Here is a 22,405-nt window from a genome sequence, read left to right on the forward strand (position 1 = left end):
AAGAAAAGTTTAACTTGCAGATAATTCAGATGCTATTAGTGGGAATGAATTTGGTATATTTGGTGAATGCTATTGCATCTGCTTATGGGATTGGAATCAGAATTTCTGCGCCATTAGAATATTCGCTGTAGCCTTCCTTATACAGTATAAGCTTAAAAAAAGAATAGAAAATAATAGTAAAGTTACAAGTTGAAGTTCAAGAAATAATGGTTTAGGCCAATGTCAACTGGTTAAAAAAGGGTGCAACGACTAAGAACACATATCGTGTTCGAAATGCGTCAGTAAATTTTTTTAGTGTTGTTATGGATTTTTACTATGAAGAATAAAGATTCATTTGTTATCCACATCTAAGTGCCAGATGCATTCCCTTTTTACCTGCCGTATATGATGGCGATGTAGGGTCTGTGCACCTAATTTCCCAGTTACCTGGCGTTCCACCTGGTTTTTGAAAAAAGGGTTATTCCCATGTTGCTAACTGGATACAGGCAGGTAGTCAGTTGCTATTTATTTGTTTTTTATTCTTCCGCTATCTCTTCTGTTGGGTTTTATTTGTTGCCAATGGGATCGACCACTACTGCTGACTTGAAATGATGGCTCAACCTGCATGATATACACTGAGGTTGTCCAGGGTTTGGAGAACTGTCAGTCCCGATTTCGAACACCTCTCAGCAGCTCCTTTTATTTCTGTAGAACAGCTCCTGATCATGCGCAGCAACCTTGGAGCATTTCTACAATTCTGTTCAACATGTACATCAGCTTTTCAGTCCTTATCGGGGCTTTTGCAGTTCAAAAGCATCATCTTCTGATTCTATCCCTCCCTATCCTCCTCATTTGTTGCTGAGACATAACAGTGCTCTAGGGCTCCTCACACTTAGTCACCTCCTCCCCAGCTCCTGATCTCTTATCGGGGCTTTTGCATTTCAGGTGACCAGCATAAGACTACCATTTACATTTCTATCACCCCCTATCCACTCACGACCCCCCTACTATTGTTGGCCTCACATTTGCTCACCTCTGTCATCAGCTCAAAAGCACGTATTGGGGCTTTCGCGAATGAGTTCAGCGTAATGATGACATTGTCCTCAAATGTCAATCAAAGAGGAGCACCTGCCCTTGCCTCCAACAATCTGGAAGTCAGGATGTACGATTGTAGGACACTTCAAAGAAGCGATGTTGAGAACAACCCTTCAATATGGTTGCATTTTAGGATCCATATTAGGGTTCAAGGCCCAAGATCTCCTGTCACTCTATGAGTCATAATTACATCTACATATATATATAAACACCTTATCGTGTCTGTCTGTAACTGAAATCGCGGCCTGCTGACTGGTCACGGCCGCCAGGCCGCAACCAATCAGCGACAGGCGCAGCTGTTTGTAACGGTAAGCTGCACCTGCCGCTGGCGGCCGCGACCAATCAGCGGCAGGCGCAGGCCTTAATCTGTAAAAAAGAGAATTAAAATAAAAAAAGTTATTCTCACCTTCCGACGGCCTCCGTCTTCTTTCCACGCGCCCGGCCTCGCGTTCCCAGTAATGCTTTGCGGCTTAGACCGCTGATAACGTCAGTCTCGCGAGAGCGAGAAAGAAGACCAACGTCACTCTCGTGAGAGCGAGAAATAAGACCGACGTCATCAGCGGTCTAAGCTGCAAAGCATTACTGGGAACGCGAGGCCAGGCGCGTGGAATGAAGACAGGAGGCCGTCGGAAGGTGAGAATAACTTTTTTTATTTTTTAATATTTTTGTACAGGGCCGCGGCAGTGATTGGTCGCGGCTACAGGGCCGCGTTGCTGATTGGTCGCGGACAGAGGGCCGTGACGCTGATTGGTCGCGGCTACACGGAAAGTGGGGTGAGGAGACCATGCATACCAGGATTTGGGGGTGAGGGGACCATGCATACCAGGATAGGGAGTGAGGGGACCATGCATACCAGGATTGGGGGGGGTGAGGGGACCATGCATACCAGGATTGGGGGGTGAGGGGACCATGCATACCAAGAAAGGGGAGTGAGGGGACCATGCATACCAAGATTGGGGGGTGAGGGGACCATGCATACCAGGATTGGGGGGGTGAGGGGACCATGCATACCAGGATTGGGGGGTGAGGGGACCATGCATACCAGGATTGGGGGGTGAGGGGACCATGCATACCAAGAAAGGGGGGTGAGGGGGACCATGCATACCAGGATAGGGGGGTGAGGGAACCATGCATACCACGAAAGGGGGGTGAGGGGACCATGCATACCAGGAAAGGGGGTGAGGGGACCATGCATATCAAGATTGGGGGTGAGGGGACCATGCATACCAGGAAAGGGGGGTGAGGGGACCATGCATATCAGGATTGGGGGTGAGCGGACCATGCATACCAGGATTGGGGGGGTCAGAGGACCATGCATACCAGGATTGGGAGGTGAGGGGACCATACATACCAGGAAAAGGGGGTGACGGTGAGCATACATACCAGGATTGGGGTGTGAGAGGACCATGCATACCAGCAAAGGGGGGTAGGGGACCATGCATACCAAGAAAGGGGGGTGAGGGGACCATGCATACCAGGATTAGGGGGTGAGAGGACCATGCATACCAGGATTGGGGGATGAGGGGACCATGCATACCCCGAAAGGGGGGTAAGAGGAACATGCATACCAGGAAAGAGAGGTGAGAGGACCATGCATACCAGGATTGGGGAGTGAGAGGACCATGCATTCCAGGATTGGGGGGTCAGGGGACCATGCATACCAGGATAGGGGGTTGAGGGGTAGCATGCATATCAGGATTGGGGGTGAGAGAACCATACATATCAGGATTGGGGGTGAAAGAACCATACATATCAGGATTGGGGGGTGCATTATTATTAAATCTTCAAAAATAAAACTGCCTATATATTCTAGAATACCCGATGCGTTAGAATCGGGCCACCATCTAGTTATTGTATAGTTTTACAGTCCCTAGGTCCCTAGTAACTTCTGTGGCCATATGCATCAACTAAACCTGTGACTAATGGCAGGAACGACTTAACATCTAATCAGGCCTGGATTGGCAATATAACCAACCGGGCATTTTCCCGCTGGGCCGCTGTCACGTGGGCCGCGGGCGGCAGCGACCGATCATCTGGCCGCTTGCCAGCGGCTGCGGCCACTGTTGCTCCTGCTGCCGGCCCTCTGGCGGTGATAGTTTCAAGTTCCTCCCGCACTGCAGGGAGATAAGCCGCCACGCCCCCCCCCTCGCACCCCACCCTCGCCGTAGCATGAGACTCCCTCCCCCCCCACAGCCACTCACAGCGTCGCACTCGCTTGCCTGCTCGCTCTGTTCGCAGGACCTGTGATGAGGTCACAGGAGGGGAGGAGTCAGGGGGTCACATGATCAGGAGCCTTTGTCCAGACCCCCGATCATGTCACCCCTGACTCCGCCCCTCCTGTGACCTCATCACAGGTCCTGTGCGCTCAGCCTTGCCTCTACCGTCTGTAAGACTCTGCTTTGCTGTTGTCATGGTGCTGGTGGAGGTAAGTATGTGTGGGGTCAGGATTTACAGTGTGGATGTAGCAGAGCTGTGTGTGTATGAGGTGTACGGAGCGGAGCCGTGTGTGTATGAGGTGTACGGAGCGGAGCCGTGTGTGTACGAGGTGTACGGAGCGGAGCCGCGGGTGTACGAGGTGTACGGAGCGGAGCCCTGTGTGTACGAGGTGTACGGAGAGGAGCCACGCGTGTACGAGGTGTACGGAGCGGAGCAGTGTGTACGAGGTGTACGGAGCGGAGCAGTGTGTACGAGGTGTACGGAGCGGAGCCGCATGTGTACGAGGTGTATGGAGCGGAGCCGTGTGTACGAGGTGTACGGAGCGGAGCAGTGTACGAGGTGTACGGAGCGGAGCCGCATGTGTACGAGGTGTACGGAGAGGAGCCGCGCGTGTACGAGGTGTACGGAGCGGAGCAGTGTGTACAAGGTGTACGGAGCAGAGCCCTGTGTGTATGAGGTGTACGGAGCAGAGCCCTGTGTGTATGAGGTGTACGGAGCAGAGCCGTGTGTGTACGAGGTGTACGGAGCGGAGCCCTGTGTGTACGAGGTGTACGGAGCAGAGCCCTGTGTGTATGAGGTGTACGGAGCGGAGCCGCGTGTGTACGAGGTGTACGGAGCGGAGCCGCGTGTGTACGGGGTGTACGGAGCGGAGCCGTGTGTGTACGAGGTGTACGAGGCGGAGCCGTGTGTGTACGAGGTGTACGGGGCGGAGCCCTGTGTGTACGAGGTGTACGGAGCGGAGCCGCGTGTGTACGAGGTGTACGGAGCGGAGCAGTGTGTACGAGGTGTACAGAGCGGAGCAGTGTGTACGAGGTGTACGGAGCGGAGCCGCGTGTGTACGAGGTGTACGGAGAGGAGCCGCGCGCGTACGAGGTGTACGGAGCGGAGCCGTGTGTACGAGGTGTACGGAGCGGAGCCACGTGTGTACGAGGTGTACGGAACGGAGCCGTGTGTACGAGGTGTACGGAGAGGAGCCGTGTGTACGAGGTGTACGGAACGGAGCCGCGTGTGTACGAGGTGTACGGAGAGGAGCCACGCGTGTACGAGGTGGACGGAGTGGAGCCGTGTGTGTACGAGGTGTACGGAGCGGAGCCAAGTGTGTACAAAGCATACAAAGCAGGCTTTTCCCACGGACACAGGAGTACACGGCGGAGCCCCGAGGAGCATTTTAAAACACACACATGACGTTCCACCTGAAGTGATGTGCTGGAAGCTGACCGGAAATGAGATAATTTCTTGAGGCGATTGTGACGGAACCAGGAATGCTTCAGATCCATCACCGTGTCCTCCTCCGACAGCGCAGACAGCAGGATCGCCTTGGAATCGGGGATGCCGGCCATGTAAACGGATCATGATAGATCCTGCACCGGGAGGCTCAGGTGGGCACTACAATGGGAGCCAGGCTGCTATAGTATCTTTGTAGAATCTTTCTTTATTTCTTTCTCTCTTTTTCTTTCTTTCTCTGTTCTTTCATTCTCTGTTCTGTCTTTCCCTCATTTTCTTTCTCTTTCTGTTCTTTCTTTCTCTCTCTAATCTTTCTTTTTTCTCTCTCTGTTCTTTCTTTCTTTTTCTTTCCTCTCTTTCTCTCTGTTCTTTCTTTCTTTTCTTTACTTCTTTCTTTCTCTCTCTGTTCTTTCTGTCTCTCTCTGTTCTTTCTTTCTTTCCCCTCTTTCTTTCTCTCTCTGTTCTTTCTCTGTCTCTCTCTGTTCTTTCTTTCCCCTCTTTCTTTCTCTCTCTGTTCTTTCTTTGTCTCTCACTGTTCTTTCTTTCTTTCCCCTTTCTTTCTCTCTGTTCTTTCTTCTTTCTCTCCGTGTTCTTTCTTTCTCGCTCTCTCTGTTTTCTTTTTTCTCTCTCTCTCTGTTTTCTCTCTTCCTTAGTGCCAGTCAGTGTGCCCATAATGCCAGCCACTGTGCCCTCTGTACCAGTCAGTGTGATCAGCAGTGCTGAATGGGTGCGATTAGGTGTGGACATGGGTGTGACTAGTTGTGAAATGGGTGTGGCTGGGCGTGGCCAAAATTTGCCGCAGTCTTTCTCCATCTTTCTCTTCTTCAAAAGATGGGAGGTATGATAGGGGCGGCTATGACCAGGGGGTCTGGTTGCCCAATAGAGAGCAGTTCTGCCAGGAATTCTGTAATCATGCATACAAAAGGGGACAGAGATTTGGGAGGAGTACTGTACCTAAAAGCAATAAATAGGACTGAGCTGAAATACTGGGCACAGCTGTGACTACATGTTATATAGTCGTGTTAATCTCCTCTCACTTCTTGCAAGTGTACAAAGATATTATATAGTCACCATGTGACTAGTGGGCCTGTGTAACTTCAAATGCCAGGGCTGAATTTTAGTCCCAGTCCGGCCCTGCATCTAATGTTTATGAGGGCTTGTTGACTCTTCCCCATAAGTTGGGAGAAAGAAAAATGGGACATGTTGAATTTCAGTTGCCTATTCTTTTGTTCTCCAAGTAGGTAAACCGCCATCAGAGTTATCTGACCGGGGCGTAATATTTTTTCCCATTTAGAATATACGCCTGCTGGGTCAAACTGAGCATGCATTTGTATTAGGGGTCAAGAGGAATAGCTTTCAGCCACATGAGCAGATGGGTGAATGCTGCCTAAGGTACATGGTCACCTAAAGGGCTTATGAAAATTGCTGCTGTGTGAACAAAGGCAAACAAAAAATATCTGATCATCTCACCCTGTCCAGGTATCATTCAATCTTATAAGGATACAGCACACAGACAGAGAACACCGGCTGACTCTAGGGTGGTAATGTACAGGTAGATAGCTGAAAGACATCCAGCACCCACAATAGAAAGGGCTATAAAACAGTATTTATTACCAACTATTAAAAGATCAAAAGGGAAAAAAGAAAAATAAACACATTAAGCCTACGCGTTTTGAGAACTAAAGCTTTAGTGCTTGAAACGCATAGGCCTAGTGTGTTTATTTATTTCTCTTTTAAGGTAAGTACACACTAGCCGTTTTTTTCTGCAGTAAAACCTAATCTCTTGGCAGGAAAGAAGCTGCAGAAAAAAGCATGTTTCCTTGTTTTTTTCTTGCTTTTTTTGTGCATTTTTTGCGAAGTTTTGGCATATTAGATTTGTCTCTTGTGCATTGCTGATAAATTTTAGTGTTGAAAAAAAGTCCTATTCCATAGAATCAGGTTTTGGCACAAAAAAAACACAGCAAAATCTGATACCTGCCTTTTTGGTGCGTTTTTCAGCATTTTTTTTCACCGCCCATTCAAGTCAATGGGTGAAAAACGTTGAAAGAAGTGACATGCTCTGTGTCCAAAAAAACATGCAAAGCACAAAATACTAATGACAAAAAAGCAATGTGTGTGAAGGAGATTTCTAAAATCTCATAAGCTTTACTGATGCCGTAAAACGTAGATGAAAATTAGCATAAAAAAAGCAGCAAAAACGCCTAATGTGAACTTCGCCTTATATTTTAATAGTTATTAATAAATAATGTTTCATAGTCCATTATGGGTGATTGATGTCTTCCTGCCTTCTACCTGTTCAAGCGCGATTATGTTAGTTGGGGCTGTCAGTCTAGCGGATAGGCATAACTACTGATTCCAAGTCATACAGGGATCATTATATAGAAACACAAGGCAAGACCAAGAGCTCAATGTAACATCATATAGACGCATTCCTTACAGACCGCAGTGAACCTTGTGCCCAGATGTGTTTTCTGCAATGTCTACAGCCTAAAATGTTCTGCCAGTTGATAATTCATCCAGTATCTGTGTATTTCTAATGAGATCCATGGAGATCATCCGAGAACTGTATAAACCACATCTCACCCACAAAAATGGAAAGAAAGTTTATCATACCGTATTGCTTCCCTAATTAGATGTGCATTGTTTTCCTTGAAGGTAAAATAGGAGACTTCATGATAATAACGTGGTAGATCGATATTGGTTTTCACATATGGAATAGTAAATTTGCTATTAATAAAAAAGTAAATCGGTCATCTTAAGGTTTAATTTATAGTAACCTATTTGACATTATCCATCAGTGGTTTTAAGTAGAGATGAGCGAATTTGTTCGGATTTTGCCCCAGAATCTGATTTTGACAAATTCGGACCATATTCGATTACTACTTGTGCCGAATGCATGTCTTATGATCGGTTCCGAATTTTAAACAACTGACCATCACATCCAAGCATAAACTAAGTGTGAACAGGTGCTTAACCTAGAGTCACCAACTCATATACACGCAAACAGAAAAGGAAGCACACTCTAGCGCCATAGCATGCAAACATGAAATATGAAAAATGAATTGTATTACTGCATTAGAAATATAAAAAATTGAGAAAGCTTAGAGCATAAAATGGCTAATTTATGTGTACATGGAAGCCACGTTAAGGCGTTTCTCATTTTGCAGGATTCTGACCTAATGCTATGGCAATACAGTGTGCTTCCTTTTTTGTTTGAGTGTATATGAGTTGGCGACTCTAGGTTAAGCACCTGTTCACACTTAGTTTATGCTTGGATGTGACGGTCAGTTTTTTAAATGTATATTCATTAACCTTCTGACTGAGCACTCCACCTCTTAGCCGCAGGTGTTTTTAATCACAGCAGGCCAACCACACCTCCACAGAGATATAGATTTCAGTCTAAGGAGAGGATTTACATAGGTTACCATACACATAAAGACTTTAGTCTAAGTGAGGATTGGCATTAGGTTAGGGTTCTGGAAAACGAGAAACGCCTTAACGTGGCTTCCAGGTACACATAAATTGGGCATTTTATGCGATAAGCTTTCTCAATTTTTCATATTTCTAATGCAGTAATGCAATTCGTTTTTCATATTTCATGTTTGCATGCTATGGCACTACAGTGTGTTTCATTTTTTGGTTGAGTTTTTATGATCGGTTCTGAACATATTCGGTAATTTTTACTCCCATTTAGAGATGAGCGAATTTGTTCGGATTCGGTTCCGAATATGATCGGAATCAAATTTTGTTTTTGCAATATTCGTCGAGCACTGCTGAACATCATTAGAGTCAATGGGAGTAGAAATTACCAAATATGTTTGGAACCGATCATAAGACATACATTCGACATGAACAGTGCTCGAATATGGCCCGAATACGTCATAATCAGATTCGTGGCCAAAATCAGAACACATTTCGCTCATCTCTAGTTTTAAGAAGATATTTACTGACTATATGGTGAAATCCACAAGCCTAGATCACTTCTGTCATTATGTAAGATACACAACATAAGCACCATTTAAATTTCCTTCCTACAGTGGGCTTCACTAAGAATTCAGAGATGCAAGATTTAATACTTTCACACACAATGGCTAACGGACCCCCATAGGGATTAGAAGTCGACAGAACCTGCTGATATTGACAGGTTTGACTGTCCGTCTAATATGTATGGGGGCGCCGGAGAACTGATAGTTAGGAGAGATGTTGATCAGATCAGGCATGTTCAATGTCGGACTGCCAATCACATTGTTCTCCTGGAAATAAGCCACCTGCCAATTTGTAATATGGTGGCTTTGCCATAGAGAAAATAGAAGCACTTGGTTGAATGAGCACTCTTGTGTTTGGATGTTGGCTGAATAATTGGCCGAAGCCAGCTAACTTGTATGGCCACCTTAAGTGGAATTGTACTGTTTATTTAAGTGGAATTTGTCTTGAGATTTATGGTGCCTAAATCATGGACAGCATGCTTCATTGCAACTCTGTGTATATTATCCTGAAATGTTGCAGAGTAAACATACTTGGAAAAGCCGGTTGGACACTGTGCATCTCGAATGACTAGTCTGATGCCAGAAACTCAAAGACTGCTCCTCTCCTCACTCTGCTAGACTGATTGGACTCTTCTTATGTGTGTTTATAGACCTGTCAGCTTGCAGATCTCAGCTAGGTGGAGCTGCTGGTGACCAAAGTTCAAATTCATTGCAGTGAAATTCTCCCAGTGAACTGCGGTGAACTCACCTCTGCACCGTGAGACTTTTTCTCACCCAAGGGAGGTTGGTCAGTTCATTGAACCAGCTGGGAACGTGGCCTCAGTGATCTGTGGTGACCTCGGTGACGTCACAGCTGCTTACTGATGCTGCGCTTGCAGAAGCTCATTCACCAGTTGTTCTTAGCCTGGACGATCTCATCTTGGCATCGTCCAGGTTCAAAACTAGCAATATCCAGACATGGATTACGGTATGGAACAGAACGTCGGACAGGTGAGGGATATGGTTGTTTTTTATTTTTGTTTCATTACAGGAGATGAGGGATTCAATGAAATGGATGTTAGGTGAGTATAACTGTGTTTGTTATTTTTAAATGAAAAAAGGAAAAGTGTGTTTTGCTTTATTTCAAATATAAGACTTTATTCTGGGTGTGTTTTTATTTACAATATAACTGTAGGGTTAGTAATAAATAGGTGTCTTATAAACGCCTCTCCATTACTAATCCATGGGCTTGATGTCACCGGACGATGCAAAGGTGACATCAAACCTACAAATTTGAACCCCACTTGCCATTGCTACAGAGAAAATGGGAAGATGTGCCTTTTCTGAGCAGCTGCGGGCTGCTATTTTTAGGCTGGAGGGAACAATATCCATGGTCCTTTACCAGCCAGGGAATACCAGCTCTGAGGTGTCTGCTTTAGCAAGGCTGGTTGTCAAAAATGGGAGGGACCCCTCGCCGTATTTTTAAATTATTTATTCAAATAATTAAAAAACAGCATGGCGACCACTCTATTCTTGATAACCAACCTTGCTGAGGGTTGCAGCCCCCAGTTGTCTGTTTTGCCTGGCTGTTTATCATACTTACAGGGTAACGGATGTTAGAATTTTTAAAAAATTATTTGTTTATAGTGCAGGAGTCGGCTGACGAATATTGCCATCAGCCGCTCCTGCTCTTGTTGTTATTAGTGGCAGCAGGTATAGGCTGATGGGAGCAGTAGTCCCATCAGCTAGTGCCAATAATGGGAGGTAAACTTTATACCTCCAATCACAGCTGAGGGCTCAAGCTGTCATTTGGCACCATGGGAACCGCGACTGTCTGACCCGCTGTACTGATTTTACCGCCAATCAGAAGCAGTGTTTGCCGCGCTGTCATGCATATGACAGTGCATCAAACACCCAGCATTCAAGGGGCCAAACCTTAACAGTAACATGGACTTTCTGGTGAAGTCCATGTTCGGTGTCCATACTAGAACAGTGGGTGTTTAGTACGGACACCGAACTTTACTATTTGGGTTCGTCCATTTCTTCACTTGAATCCAATATTTTGGACAAACTCATACACAACATTACAAAAGGGTCAAGCTACACCCAGGATTTGTCTGAACTCTGCAAAAATGCAGGTACATATGCCTACGTAGGAGCCGGATACAGAAAATTATTTGAAGCTTATTTTTGTTATATAAGTATAAAGTAATTATTTTATCACCTAATATATATATAAGAGTTCAAGTGACAAATGCAAAAGAGTGAATCTCTTACTATGTGCTAAAACTGTACAAGCACAAGAATAACCGTGAAAGAGGCAAGTTGTGTATTATTATTAACCAGTTGATGGACGCCTGGCCAATATGAACAATTCTTAATGATTAGTAATGACCATAAAAATAGAAAAGGCCCTGTACTTTGTGCTGTAGGATGTAATTTTTTTTTTACATGGTCCAAAGGATTATAATTTGTATTTACTAGCAGATAGTGACTTGCGAAGTAAATTATAGACTTGAACCAAGGTTTATAATAGCACCCCCAAAGCACAGCTAATGTTCGGCAGAATGTACAGTTCTATCCACAGCACTCAGTGATTGCCCTGCATTTTAGCACGCCTTGACTCTCTGTAATTCGTCCGCTAGCAGTATAATGCAATCACGGGCAAATTACACAGGTATTATGATAGTCTGCCCCATGCTACTTGCAAGCTGAAAGTACCTTTATATGACATTTTTCCACCCTTTTCTTCCACTTGCTTCACCATTGTTGCATTGTAACATACAAAAGGGCATGATTTCCCAGAAAGCTTTTACCATTTTATTTTTTTTTTTATAAATTCCACTTTTTTTCACAAGTTTTTTTTGTTGAAATTTTATTGTTAGAATGACATATTGACATATTAAAATACAGTCATATGTTAAAGTTTGGGCACCCCTATTAATGTTAACCTTTTTTCTTTATAACAATTTTGGTTTTTGCAACAGCTATTTCAGTTTCATATATCTAATAATTGATGGACTCAGTTATATTTCTGGATTCAAATGAGGTTTATTGTACTAACAGAAAATGTGCAATCTGCATTTAAACAAAATTTGACCGGTGCAAAAGTATGGGCACCCTTATCATTTTATTGATTTGAACACTCATAACTAGAGATGAGCGAAACGGGTCGAACAATTTCAAAAGTCGCCGACTTTTGGCAAAGTCGGGTTTCATGAAACGAAACCCGACCCTAGGATGAGGTCGGCCACGAGGTCGGCGACTTACGCGCCAAAGTCGCGTTTCAAAAGTTTGTTTAGCGCTCTTTTTCAGCCAATCAGGATCCACGGACACTGTGGGCAACGTGATGACATAGGCAGGTGTCACCACCATCTTTCAGAAGGGCATGCAAGTGATTGGCTTGCTTTGGTGGGCGTCACAGGGGTTATAAAAGGGCGTGCACGCCGACCGCCATCTTACTTCTGCCGATCTTAGCATAGGGAGAGGTTGCTGATTCTGTAGGGAGAGCGTTAGGCAGGGAAGAAGACAAAAAACTGCTTCTGCTGCTAGCGATTTTGCCTGTGCAACACACCAGTCACTGTGTGTGCAGTGCAAGGGGAGGCTATATTGTGGTGGATCAGCGGTGTTGGTTGTTAGGCTGCCTTCTAAGGCTTCCTGACAGCTGCATTGCTGTTTCCCCAGTGCTCTGCAAACTGCTTTTTTAAAAGCAATCCCAATTTTTTTTTTGTCCTGCTAAGGTACTGAGCGTGCATTTATTCACACCATACAGCGGTGTACGCTCCTCACACAGTACCGTGTAACGGCTGTTATCACAGCCACAGTGAAGCTATCTGTGTGTCACTGTGGAAGGATAAGTGGAGGACTTGTTCCGTTCTTACAGACCTACACTCTAGGGAGATTACTATTCTGCCCAATTCTACAATTCACTTTTTTCACACCTGTGCCATCGAGCCTGTGACATAGCGCTGTGATATTCAGTGGGCCTCACACAATCCAAAAGTGTCCAGTGTCCACAAGTGTCTGCAGAAATTCAAAATCTCCCTTATCCTGTAGTCACTTTTTTCACACCTGTGCCATCGAGCCTGTGACATAGCGCTGTGATATTCAGTGGGCCTCACACAATCCAAGTGTCCAGTGACCACAAGTGTCTGCAGAAATTCAAAATCTCCCTTATCCTGTAGTCACTTTTTTCACACCTGTGCCATCGAGCCTGTGACATAGCACTGTGATATTCAGTGAGCCTCACACAATCCAAAAGTGTCCAGTGTCCACAAGTGTCTGCAGAAATTCAAAATCTCCCTTATCCTGTAGTCACTTTTTTCACACCTGTGCCATCGAGCCTGTGACATTGCGCTGTGATATTCAGTGGGCCTCACACAATCCAAGTGTCCAGTGTCCACAAGTGTCTGCAGAAATTCAAAATCTCCCTTATCCTTTAGTCACTTTTTTCACACCTGTGCCATCGAGCCTGTGACATAGCGCTCTGATATTCAGTGGGCCTCACACAATCCAAAAGTGTCCAGTGTCCACAAGTGTCTGCAGAAATTCAAAATCTCCCTTATCCTGTAGTCACTTTTTTCACACCTGTGACATCGAGCCTGTGACATAGCGCTCTGATATTCAGTGGGCCTCACACAATCCAAAAGTGTCCAGTGTCCACAAGTGTCTGCAGAAATTCACAATCTCCCTTATCCTGTAGTCACTTTTTTCACACCTGTGCCATCGAGCCTGTGACATAGCGCTGTGATATTCAGTGGGCCTCACACAATCCAAAAGTGTCCAGTGTCCACAAGTGTCTGCAGAAATTCAAAATCTCCCTTATCCTGTAGTCACTTTTTTCACACCTGTGCCATCGAGCCTGTGACATAGCGCTGTGATATTCAGTGGGCCTCACACAATCCAAGTGTCCAGTGTCCACAAGTGTCTGCAGAAATTCAAAATCTCCCTTATCCTGTAGTCACTTTTTTCACACCTGTGCCATCGAGCCTGTGACATAGCGCTGTGATATTCAGTGGGCCTCACACAATCCAAGTGTCCAGTGTCCACAAGTGTCTGCAGAAATTCAAAATCTCCCTTATCCTGTAGTCACTTTTTTCACACCTGTGCCATCGAGCCTGTGACATAGTGCTCTGATATTCAGTGGGCCTCACACAATCCAAAAGTGTCCAGTGTCCACAAGTTTCTGCAGAAAATCTAAATCTCCCCTGTCCTATAGACACCTTGTACCTTGTTTTACATTACTATATAGTTTGTTGGATTTTGTCTACATTTCTTCCAAAAATGAGGAAGGCTGGTGGAAGAGGCCATGGAATTGGGCGGGGGTTGGCAGCTGGTAATGATGTTGTTGGTGGTGGATTTGATGGTAGTGGCAAAAGCAAAATAGGACCGAATGCAGGAAGTGTTGAGCCTGCGTCATCGTCTGGCTCCATATGGCTTCGAAGGCTTAGTTTTCTAGGAGTTGGCAAACCGCTTTTAACGCCAGAGCATCAGGAAAAAGTTTTGTCTTACATTGCTGACTCAGCCTCCAGCTCTATCGCCTCCTCTTCTGAAGTTGTAAAAAGTAAAAGCACTGAGTCGTCATTGGAGGCTCATGTTCATGAACCACACCTTTCCTTGTGTCCTTCACCCCAACCAAGATTGAAGGATGACGCCGGCCATACTACTAATTACTCCATGGAGCTGTTTTCACATACCATGCCTGGATTATCAAGTGAAATGGTGAATTACCCAGGCCAAGATGAATCTGACATGGAGTGCACTGATGCACAGCCGCTGATAGATGATTCTGCTGGTACATTCACTCAGAGCACTACATTGTCCTCGCAGTGTACAGAGCCAGACTCTGACCCTGATGAGACTCAGGTGCCCCTTCCCGCACACTATACCACCATACACGGTGACACAGAGGAAGGTGCACATGACATTGAAGAGGAGGTGATGGATGACCCAGTTGTTGACCTAGATTGGCATCCATTGGGGGAAGAGGGTGCTGCTTCCAATAGCTCAGATGAGAAGCATCCACAGCAGACATCGACATCGCAACAGCTGTTATCTGGCAGGCCCGGAGCACTCCAAAGACAGGTTCCAAAAATCAAAAGAGTTGCTGGACAGCTTGTCCAGAGGGTCAAAACATCACAGCGTGCTAGGCCGCAAAATGTCTGCCAAAGTAGGAAGAGTGCAGTGTAGCACTTTTTTGAACAAAATCCTCATGATCAGGCCAAGGTTATCTGTAAGAAGTGCGCAAAGACCTTTAGCCGAGGGAAAAATCTGAAAAATTTGAATACCAGTTGCATGCTTAGACATTTAACCAGCATGCACTTGCAAGCGTGGACACAACACCAAACCTCAAGTGCCACATGTGCAACTGATCACAAAGAAGGTAGTCAGCAACGCTACATTGTTTCCCCCACTGTAAGCCCACCGGTTAGCACAGCAGCAAATGTTGAGGTGTCGTTGCAAGGCCACAGCAGTCAGGGAATCCCACTGTTATATCAACGAAATACTGAATCTAGGCCATCAGAAAGAACACCAACTCCATCACCATCATCAACCCTCTCTCAGTCCGCCCTGTCCACCGCTACTTCCACCATATGCAGCTCTCAAGTCCAGCTCACCCTCCCAGACACTATGAGTAGGTCAAGAAAGTACTCAGTCTCTCATCCGCGTACACTGGGTTTGAACGCCCACATTGCCAAACTAATCTCGTTTGAGATGATGCCCTATCGGTTGGTGGAAAGCACAGCTTTCCGCGAACTCATGGCCTATGCAGTACCACGCTATGACCTACCCAGTCGCCACTTCTTCTCTCGCAAAGCCATCCCAGTCCTCCACCATCATGTGAAAGACCGCATTGTCCATGCACTCAAGCAGTCAGTGAGTGGAAAGGTGCACCTCACAACTGATGCATGGTCCAGTCGGCATGGCGGGGGCCGTTACGTGTCCATCACTGCGCACTGGGTTAATGTGGTGGATGCAGGGTCCACAGGGGACAGCTGTGGTGGGACAGTGCTGCCTAGCCCACGGTATAGGAAACAGTTGGCTGTAGGCGTTCCACCCTCCTCCTCTTCCTCCTCCTCCAGAAGCGAAAGCTCATCCACAGAGCGCAGTCGTACGAGCACTCCATCTGCAGCGGCCACTGTTGCACACGAGGTTTCCCCCTATCGAGCAGCTAGTGGAAAGCGTCAGCAGGCTGTGTTGCAGATGATGTGTTTGGGCGACAGACACACCGCCGAGGTGCTGGCCAAGTACTTGAAGCGACAAACTGAGTCATGGCTGGGCAGTGTACATCTTGAGGCAGGCAAGGTAGTTAGTGATAACGGCCGTAATTTTGTGGCAGCCATAGCCCTTTCAAAACTCAGCCACATACCTTGCTTGGCTCACACCTTGAACCTGGTGGTGCAGTGCTTCCTCAAAAATTATCCGGAGTTAACAGCCCTGCTCCATAAGGTGCGAAGACTGTGCGCGCACATCCGCCGGTCGCCTGTACACTCCGTTCGTATGCAGAAGCTGCAGCGATTGCTCCACCTTCCCAACCACTGCCTCATTATCGACATTGCAACAAGGTGGAACGCCACCCTGCACATGGTGGAGCGGCTGTGCAAGCAGAGGCAGGCCATAATGCATTTGTGGGAGGATACACGGCCAGGCACTTTGAGAGCAGACATGGAGTTGACAGGTGTGCAGTGGTCGAAGCTGAAAGACCTCTGTAAAGTCCTTCAGTGTTTTGAGGAATGCTCACGGCTGGTAAGCGCAGACGACGCCATCCTAAGCATGAGCATCCCACTTATGCGTCTGCTCATGCAAACTTTGACGCACCTTAAGGAGCAGGCGTCTGCAGCCAATGTTGATGAGGAGGAAGAGGTGGAGGGAATCCTTGATGACATTCAGCCATTGTCTGCTCAGGGACCTCTCCTGGACGAGTTGGAGGAAGAAGAGGAGGAGGAGGATGATGATAGGGATGATTACTTAGGGGAGGAGGATGCATCTCGTGGGGCAAGTGAAAATGTTGGCATGGCAAGGTCTGGTACAGGGTTTGTGTGTGACTGGAGGGATGTGGATTTGCCAGAAAGTGCTCCTCCAACCAGCACTCGCAGTGCATCATTGACACCGGGAACATTGGTCCACATGTCAGATTATGCCTTGCGGATCCTAAAAAGGGACCCCCGCATTGCCAAAATGATGAACGATGACGACTACTGGTTGGCCAGCATCCTGGATCCACGCTATAAAGGCAAATTACAAAACATCATGCCACAGGAGAACCTTGACCTAATATTGGCTAATAAACAAGCAACTCTGGTAAATCGGTTGCATGAGGCATTCCCAGCACACAGCAGCAGTGATGGTTCTCACACGAGCCGTACGGGCCGGGGGCAGCTTGGCAGAGGTGTTCATGGTGCACACAGCAGAAGTGGTGTTGGAGACAGGGGTTTCATGACAATGTTGTGGACTGATTTTTGAAGTACCGCTCACACAACTGGTAATACAGCATCGATGGAAAGTGACAGGAGACAGCAGTTGTCAACTATGGTTACAAACTACTTTTCCTCCCATATCGATGTTCTCCCACACAGGTCATTCCCCTTTGACTATTGGGCCGCTAAACTGGACACCTGGCCTGAATTGGCACAATATGCCTTACAGGAGCTCGGTTTCCCAGCTGCAAGTGTGCTATCGGAGTCTTCAGTGCAGCTGGATCAATCCTGACAGAAAAAAGGACCCGTCTGTCAACCCAAAATGTGGATGATCTAACCGTCATTAAAATGAACTATGCATGGGTTTCCAAGGATTTTGTCCCACCTTCCCCTGATGACACATAGGGTGACAGAAAAATGGCTTGCTTTGGTCCACCTCTTCCTGGGACTTGACCTATTTTGCCTTTTGCATCAGCTGAATGTCCAACATCAACATATGCCACTTTCTAAAACTCCCTAACTGTGCTGCCTCCCTCCCCCCATGGCCGGGGTCACCACCTAGCGCACGACACCGTGCGAGTGCCGTTGTCCTGGACAGGTGGGTAGGCCGACTCTTGGGCGCGGGCACTGGCACATGGTCCCTCATAGTGCAATCAAGTGTCTCTGACGGTGGTGGTGCACACCCGCCGTCAGACACACCACCGTACTATGAGGGGCCCAGTGCCAGTACCGACGCCCACGAGTGGGCCCCCCTTGCTTGGGCAGGGCCCCAGCATTTGCAATCTTTACCTCTCCCTGCTCCTCCGCTGTGTAGTCTGGGCCGTCAAATTCATACTGTGCCTGACACCGTCTGAGCCTGCCTCCTGATGTATAGACATATATTTTGAATGTGTACGCTATCCATACATGTTATCCGGGGATACGGTACCCTTTCTCACCTTTGTGCAATCACGTGCAATCCATTCTGGGCCTAACACCGTCTGAGCCTGCCTCCTGATGTATAGACATATCTTTTGAATGTGTACGCTATCCATACATGTTATCCGGGGATACGGTACCCTTTCTCACCTTTGTGCAATCACGTGCAAGCCATACTGGGCCTAACACCATCTGAGCCTGCATCCTGATGTATAGACATATCTTTTGAATGTGTACGCTATCCATACATGTTATCTGGGGATACGGTACCCTTTCTTACCTTTGTGCAATCACTTGCAAGCCATACTGGGCCTAACACCGTCTGAGCCTGCCTCCTCATGTATAGACATATCTTTTGAATGTGTACGCTATCCATACATGTTATCCGGGGATACGGTACCCTTTCTCACCTTTGTGCAATCACGTGTAATCCATACTGGGCGTGAGAACGGCTGGCGAGCTGTTAAGCAAGCTACAGCACCTGTGGTTTGCACACGTAAGTTTTTCATTTTTTCAGGAATGTCGGTTAGGCCTAATTCCGGAACTGCGGTTGACCTGCACTTACTGGGAAATCATCGTTCGCGAGTAATAATTGCAATCAGTAGGGATGAGCGAAACGGGTCGAAAAATTTCAAAAGTCGCCGACTTTTGGCAAAGTCGGGTTTCATGAAACGAAACCCGACCCTAGGATGAGGTCGGCCACGAGGTCGGCGACTTATGCGCCAAAGTCGCGTTTCAAAAGTTTGTTTTGCGCTCTTTTTCAGCCAATCAGGATCCACGGACACTGTGGGCAACGTGATGACATAGGCACGGGTCACCACCATCTTTCAGAAGGGCATGCAAGTGAATGGCTTGCTTTGGTGGGCGTCACAGGGGGTATAAAAGGGCGTGCACGCCGACCGCCATCTTACTTCTGCCGATCTCAGTATAGGGAGAGGTTGCTGCTGATTCTGTAGGGAGAGCGTTAGGCAGGGAAGAAGACAAAAAAACTGCTTCTGCTGCTAGCGATTTGGCTTGCACAACACACCAGTCACTGTGTGTGCAGTGCAAGGCGAGGCTATATTGTGGTGTATCAGTGGTGTTGGTTGTTGGGCTGACTTTTAAGGCTTCCTGAGAGGCTGGCATTGCTGTTTACCCACTGCTCTGCAAACTGCTTTTTTAAAAGCAATCCAATCTCCCTTATCCTCTAGTCACTTTTGTCACAGCTGTGCCATCGAGCCTGTGACATAGCGCTCAGATATCAGTGGGCCTCACACAATCCAAAAGTGTCCAGTGTCCACAAGTGTCTGCAGAAATTCAAAATCTCCCTTATCCTCTAGTCACTTTTGGCACAGCTGTGCCATCGAGCCTGTGACATAGCGCTCAGATATCAGTGGGCCTCACACAATCCAAAAGTGTCCAGTGTCCACAAGTGTCTGCTGAAATTCAAAATCTCACTTATCCTCTAGTCACTTTGGTCACAGCTGTGCCATCGAGCCTGTCACATAGCGCTCAGATATTCATTGGGCCTCACACAATCCAAAAGTGTCCAGTGTCCACAAGTGTCTGCTGAAATTCAAAATCTCACTTATCCTCTAGTCACTTTGGTCACAGCTGTGCCATCGAGCCTGTCACATAGCGCTCAGTTATTCATTGGGCCTCACACAATCCAAAAGTGTCCAGTGTCCACAAGTGTCTGCTGAAATTCAAAATCTCACTTATCCTCTAGTCACTTTGGTCACAGCTGTGCCATCGAGCCTGTCACATAGCGCTCAGATATTCATTGGGCCTCACACAATCCAAAAGTGTCCAGTGTCCACAAGTGTCCGCTGAAATTCAAAATCTCACTTATCCTCTAGTCACTTTGGTCACAGCTGTGCCATCGAGCCTGTCACATAGCGCTCAGATATTCATTGGGCCTCACACAATCCAAAAGTGTCCAGTGTCCACAAGTGTCCGCTGAAATTCAAAATCTCACTTATCCTCTAGTCACTTTGGTCACAGCTGTGCCATCGAGCCTGTCACATAGCGCTCAGATATTCATTGGGCCTCACACAATCCAAAAGTGTCCAGTGTCCACAAGTGTCTGCTGAAATTCAAAATCTCACTTATCCTCTAGTCACTTTGGTCACAGCTGTGCCATCGAGCCTGTCACATAGCGCTCAGATATTCATTGGGCCTCACACAATCCAAAAGTGTCCAGTGTCCACAAGTGTCTGCTGAAATTCAAAATCTCACTTATCCTCTAGTCACTTTGGTCACAGCTGTGCCATCGAGCCTGTCACATAGCGCTCAGATATTCATTGGGCCTCACACAATCCAAAAGTGTCCAGTGTCCACAAGTGTCTGCTGAAATTCAAAATCTCACTTATCCTCTAGTCACTTTGGTCACAGCTGTGCCATCGAGCCTGTCACATAGCGCTCAGATATTCATTGGGCCTCACACAATCCAAAAGTGTCCAGTGTCCACAAGTGTCTGCTGAAATTCAAAATCTCACTCATCCTCTAGTCACTTTGGTCACAGCTGTGCCATCGAGCCTGTCACATAGCGCTCAGATATTCATTGGGCCTCACACAATCCAAAAGTGTCCAGTGTCCACAAGTGTCTGCTGAAATTCAAAATCTCACTTATCCTCAAGTCACTTTGGTCACAGCTGTGCCATCGAGCCTGTCACATAGCGCTCAGATATTCATTGGGCCTCGCACAATCCAAAAGTGTCCAGTGTCCACAAGTGTCTGCTGAAATTCAAAATCTCACTTATCCTTTAGTCACTTTGGTCACAGCTGTGCCATCGAGCCTGTCACATAGCGCTCAGATATTCATTGGGCCTCACACAATCCAAAAGTGTCCAGTGTCCACAAGTGTCTGCTGAAGTTCAAAATCTCACTTATCCTCTAGTCACTTTGGTCACAGCTGTGCCATCGAGCCTGTCACATAGCGCTCAGATATTCATTGGGCCTCACACAATCCAAAAGTGTCCAGTGTCCACAAGTGTCTGCTGAAATTCAAAATCTCATTTATCCTCTAGTCACTTTGGTCACAGCTGTGCCATCTAGCCTGTCACATAGAGCTCAGATATTCATTGGGCCTCACACAATCCAAAAGTGTCCAGTGTCCACTAGTGTGAGCAGAAATTCAAAATCTCCCCTGTCCTATAGACACCTTGTACCTTTTTTTACATTACTATATAGTTTGTTGGATTTTGTCTACATTTTTACCAAAAATGAGGAAGGCTGGTGGAAGAGGCTGTGGAATTGGGCGGGGGTTGGCAGCTGGTAATGATGGTGTTGGTGGTGGATCTGATGGTAGTGGCAAGAGCAAAATAGGACCGAATGCAGGAGGTGTTGAGCCTGCGTCATCGTCTGGCTCCATAAGGCTTCGAAGGCTTAGTTTTCTAGGAGTTGGCAAACCGCGTTTAAAGCCAGAGCATCAGGAAAAAAGTTTTGTCTTACATTGCTGACTCAGCCTCCAGCTCTATCGCCTCCTCTTCTTCAGTTGTAAAAAGTAAAAGCACTGAGTCGTCATTGGAGGCTCATGTTCATGAACCACACCTTTCCTTGTGTCCTTCACCCCAACCAAGATTGAAGGATGACGCAGGCCATACTACTGATTACTCCATGGAGCTGTTTTCACATACCATGCCTGGATTATCAAGTCAAATGGTGAATTACCCAGGCCAAGATGAATCTGACATGGAGTGCACTGATGCACAGCCGCTGATGGATGATTCTGCTGGTACATTCACTCAGAGCACTACATTGTCCTCGCAGTGTACAGAGCCAGATTCTGACCCTGATGAGACTCAGGTGCCCCTTCCCGCACACTATACCACCATACACGGTGACACAGAGGAAGGTGCACATGACATTGAAGAGGAGGTGATGGATGACCCAGGTGTTGACCCAGATTGGCATCCATTGGGGGAAGAGGGTGCCGCTGCCAATAGCTCAGAAGAGGAGGAGCATCCGCCGCAGGTATCGACATCGCAACAGCTGTTATCTGGCAGGCACGGAGCAGTCCAAAAATGGGTTACAAAAAGCCGAAAAGTTGCTGGACTGCTTGGCCAGACGGTCAAAATAGCACAGCGTGCAAGGACGCAAAATGTCTTCCATAGTAGAAAGAGTGCAGTGTGGCACTTTTTTGAACAAAATCCTAATGATCAGGCCAAGGTTATCTGTAAGAAGTGCGCAAAGACCTTTAGCCGAGGGAAAAATCTGAAAAATTTGAATACCAGTTGCATGCTTAGACATTTAACCAGCATGCACTTGCAAGCGTGGACACAACACCAAACCTCATGTGCAACTGATCACAACGAAGATAGTCAGCAACGCTACATTGTTTCCCCCACTGTAAGCCCACCGGTTAGCAAAGCAGCAAATGTTGAGGTGTCG

The sequence above is a fragment of the Dendrobates tinctorius genome, unplaced genomic scaffold, assembly GCF_039654945.1.
Source record: "Dendrobates tinctorius isolate UK_male_01 unplaced genomic scaffold, ASM3965494v1 ptg000027l, whole genome shotgun sequence".
In the NCBI taxonomy this organism is placed as follows: domain Eukaryota; kingdom Metazoa; phylum Chordata; class Amphibia; order Anura; family Dendrobatidae; genus Dendrobates; species Dendrobates tinctorius.